The sequence below is a fragment of the Miscanthus floridulus genome, chromosome 17 (genome assembly GCF_019320115.1).
Source record: "Miscanthus floridulus cultivar M001 chromosome 17, ASM1932011v1, whole genome shotgun sequence".
NCBI classification, from domain to species: Eukaryota; Viridiplantae; Streptophyta; class Magnoliopsida; order Poales; family Poaceae; genus Miscanthus; species Miscanthus floridulus.
In genome coordinates, this window is record NC_089596.1 from 36,390,738 (window position 1) to 36,395,837 (window position 5,100).

The window sequence follows — 5,100 nt, forward strand, 5'->3', positions numbered from 1 at the left end:
AATTTCAAAATGGAGGCAGAATTTGAAAATGTTTCTTAAACCAAAGTTGTAGTACTTGAAAAATTGAACAACTTTCATTTTTGGAGATTTTCAACTTCTTTAGAAAATTTCTGAGTAATTTGAGAAATGAATGCAGTGGCAGTTCTGTAATTATTTCAAAAATCATCTCCACCTCACTGCTTGCCGCCGGCGCCACGCGGGGGGGTCACCGCCGATCAAATTTCGCCGCTTTCCCGCGTACAGGCACGTCACCGTCGCCGTGGCGTCTCCGTCGTGCGCTGTCGCAGCCGGGCGAGCTCATCCCGGCTATAAATAGCCACCGTCGCCGCCATCGTCATCGTTTTCCCCTCTGCTCTGCTTCGCCACCGTATAGCTCCGCCGCTCGCCGTAGGCCTCGTCGAGCCGCGTCAGTCGTTCCCAGCTACGTCAACGTGATCGCATTGGTCTTGCGCTCCTCCTCGACTTGCTCTCGTCGCTGGTGTTGGCCGAAATCGCCCGGCGCAACCCGTCTTCCCCGTGACCGGTCGGAGTTCCGCCGCGACTGCCCTCACCGTGGCCAGGCTGCTCCAGACCATCTCCGACTGCACCGAGTCCACCATCGTGATCACAGTAAGCTCCTGAACGTGTTTATCACTTCGCTTTAGTCCCTACTGTACCATCACCGTGTTTACGCCGTTCACCGACGTGCTCCGCCCGCCATGCCCGGCGTGGAGGTGTCTCCGGTGCACCTTATTCCTTTCTGATAGCTGAGTTCGATTCGTAGGAAGTAGAAGATCATTTTGGTGAGGTCCGTCTCACCGGAGAGTCACCACCGGCGCATTTTGCTGGCCGGTCAGTGAGGGTAGCGCCGCCGTGGTTGCTTGAGTCACTGACAGTGGGGTCAGTCTGTCAGTGCGAGTGAGGAAGAAGAACAGTACTGATTTTTATTTTCTGATTTTGAATAGTGCAGCAATTTTGCAATTTTGTAGGAATTTATTTACACATCCAAAAATTCTGAAAATTTTTGTGTAGCTTCTGTACATGTTCTAGTATGATTTAAAAATTTGAAATTTGAAATTTGGATAAATTTTGAATGTTCAAATATTCAGTCCATTAATTGAAAAATGCAATTTCCATGATTTTTGTAGGTCACTGTATAATTCCAAAAATTATGAAATTTGTTTTGGTACACTAATTTGTCATAAGGAAGCTTACATAAAATTTTCAGGTCATTTGGAACAAGTTTATTTTTAGGCTTAATTCCAAATTAATTCAAAAATAGATAAAAGCAAACCCTAAGTGTTGGATTAGTGTTGGATCTTGTTTTGGTCATGTTTTGTGACTAGTAGGGTTCCAAGATCCATTAGGTCAAGTCACATGTGTGGTTCTTAATGATAGGGTTACAGGTTGGTTTTGTTGGCTTGCAACTGTACCGCGAAATCAAATCGGTTGCGGGTGTTTTTACATTTCATGTGCCGTGAAAGCATCATGTTTACATTATCATCATGTTAAAGCATATGTTATTATTTCGTGTAGAACCCGAGAACGAAACGATTCTAGTTGAGCAAGTTCTGGAAGAATCCCCGGTTGTCACGGGATTTGATAATTGTGGTACTAATCCGGAACCGGAAATCGTCAACGAAGGCAAGCCCCGGTTTATGCATTAAGCCCTTACCTTGTTTACTTTGAAAAGTTATCACCTATGTTATTTATTGCATTAAGTTGTTTAATTCAAATGTTACCTACTTGATGCATTACCTACCTTGATAATTGTTTACCATCCTTGAAGATGTTTTCGTTTATAAAGGCGTAGTGTGCTTAGTATGCTTTATGATAGGCTTTCAAAGTAAAAGTTTTGATACAATCAAAGATGGCATACTGGCCAAAGAAAGAAAGGATTTAGAATGAATTAGAGACTAGTCGGGTGACTTATCTTGAATGTTGGGTAATGTTGCCGACTATGTCACTTAAAGGCCACTCATTGTGGATCTTCTGAACGAGACACTTTGTAGTACTGGTCACATACTCCGGTAAGCCTACTTCGGCTAATCCGATACTAAGACGAATGCCCGCACACTGGGAGTGGAGAGATGGCGGGAGTAGCGTGTACCCTCGTGGCTGGAATGTGGCCGGATTTGAGGTGTGCTGTGCTCTCGGGTGGCGTGGAGACGGCTTAGTATAGGAGGATCCGGTAGCGAGGTTGATATATGCAAGATTAAGTTCTACATATGTCGTGTGATAAGGAATCCCCAGCTGGGACTTGAATCAATTCGAATTGCCGGTGCTCCGCGGATATGGAGACTCGATTCATTACAGAAGCAATGTAGTACTAGTGAATTACTAAAATATGAGAAAAAGAATGGAATGAGAAGGAATGAAATATGGGAAAGTTACATTTAGTTTGAGATAAAGAACTAAAAGGACTTAGGGGTAAAATTTGAGAATAGGATAATTATAGTAAGCTTTTGGCAAAGGACTTGAATCTTGCTACATCCTTACCTTGTCCCAAATCCCTGCATCTCTAAAGTCTTACACCCCATTACGTCGGGTTAGTCTTGTTGAGTACCTTTGTACTCAGGGTTTGTTAACCCTTGTTGCAGGTAAGTCGCATGCGCAGGCTTGTTTTGGTCCCTGCTACATGACTGTGTTCGAAGTCAATGACGATGAGGAGTGATGAATGGCCTTTGGACAAGGCACTAGTTTGTTTGATAAATAAAGTTAATGTAATATTATCCCGCTACTATGGTCGTATGACACTTATGGTATTGTAGGTTTGAAAACAACTGGTTTGTAATAATACTATCTTAAGACTTCCGCTATCTTTTACTCTGGTATATGTTTGAATAAAATGTTGTAATCTGCAATGACTGTGATGGGGATCCTGTTGAAAAGAGAATCGTGGATGATTCGGGTTTCCCGAGGACACCCGACAGACATGTTGAGTTGTTGGGAACTCGTGTACGCTATCCAAGGTCTGTTAAGACAACGATAGGTGCATGTGGGCCCGATTCCTTAGGAGGTTCTGCCACAGCTGGTATCGGAGCAGTTCCCATCTAAGATCATTGTAGGTTACTTTGGAAAATCTTCAAAATGATTTGGATCAAGGAAAGTAAACATGATATTTTGAAAGTTCAATTTCTTTCTTCTTACCTTTGATCTAGACTCAATCCTGACTTATTTGAAAAGTTTGTGGTGGATAATATGATTAGGTTTGTCCTATGTAATATGAAAAATCTAGTACTTATGATTATACTAATCTTTTGTACGTAGATTCGTAAGATCGATTCATACATCATGCTTGAGCACCTTGCATTATAATTCCCCTTAATAGTGATTGGGTAAGTAATGTCAATCCCATTCTTGCTAACCTCCGTTATCCTCAAGCTATTCTTATAGTCCTACCCTAAATTCTTCAGGCTATGGCAAAGACCAAGAAAACCGCACGCAAGTCCACCGGACCTCATGGAGTCCCTTGTCACCAATTGGCACCAAGAAATCACGAGCTTGGTGAAGGAAGTTCCAGGAACCTAAGAGAGGAAGGATCTTCGAGCAACCCCGCCAACGTCGAGAACCTTAACAAGGAGCTCAACACTCTTCGTCGAGCTCATGCTAAAGATCAAGAAGAACTGGCGGAAATGCAAAGGGGTATCACCATGACCATGGAGCTACGGAATGAAGCCTGGACACGAGAAGATGCGGCCAATGAACGCGTCAATGAGTTGGAGTTCTACGTAGAGGACCTGGAGATGGACAATGCCATTCTGCATGAGAATGTCCATATGCTGTATGCTCAACTTCATCCTCCTCATGGGGATGGTGAAGTTACCGATGAAGAAATGATTGTAGCTCCAGGAGAAGTCGAGAATGAAGAAGAGGAGGAGGATCCGGAGGAGTTAGTGTACTTCTCAGAGGAAGATGAGGTTTTGTCCGATACAGGCACGGATGCCGAAGACTGAGAGCTTGGAGTAGAAGTAGTTCCTTTACTGCTTTCCTAGAAAACCAGGGTTGTCTTGTGGGATACAAGACATGTAATATAAATAAGAACCCTTTGTAGTATGCAACCTTTTAAAAGCTTTCAATAAAGAATAATGTAAGTAAATGTGTTTCTCTAACAGATGCCTCGTCCTATCACCCGAACTGGTGCTAGTGGCTCGCACGACGATGATGAGTGCCCAAATCCTCCACCTATGCCCTCGACTATGGCAGATGCCATAGCCGCACTTGTCAACGCAACGGCAGAGAATGCCAGGCTGTTAAGGGAGTTGGCGCAGAACCAGCAGGCACCATACCCTAATCATGGCCGTCGTAATAATGGAAACGACGAGTCAACTTATGTGGATTTTACTGACACCCGTCCGCTTGTGTTCTCTAAGGCAGACGAACCTTTAGAAGCTGATGATTGGCTTAGGACAATAGAGCAAAAGTTCGAGCTGATCCACTGTACTGAGGTTCAAAAACCAAGGTTTGCGGCACAGCAACTCCGAGGAGCTGCTGGTGCCTGGTGGACAAATTTGGTAGCAGTACAGCCCGTTGGTCACCAAATCAACTGGAGGGAATTCAAGGATGCCTTTAGGGCACATTATATTCCAGACGGTGTGATGACCATGAAGTTGGAAGAGTTCTTGGCTCTTAAGCAAGGGGAGCACCCGGTGATGCATTATGTTGGGCATTTCAACCACCTGTCGCAGTATGCTATTGAGTATGTCAATACTGACAGGAAGAAAAAGAATCATTTTCTTAGAGGCTTGAACACTAAACTTCAGACAATGATGGCAGCCTGTGGTAATGCAAATTACCACGAAACAATCAACATTGCTATCGCTTCGGAAGAAAATTACCGCCGACACAAGGAGGCGAAGAAGAAGAAAATATTTGCTTCCGGATCATCAAGTGGCAAGCGCCAGAAGATAGTATACCATCCTCAGAATCATGGCCGTACGCCATTCCGCCCACAGCAAGGCCAAAGCAGGCAGCAAATCTTCATTCGCCCTGCAATTAATACACCTTACAATCATCAAGCACCGCAGCAGCAGAACAATACAAATAATGCAAACCGCAATGCTACTCCCCAGAATCACAATTTTCCATGCTATAATTGTGGTAAACCCTGGGCATTTTTCC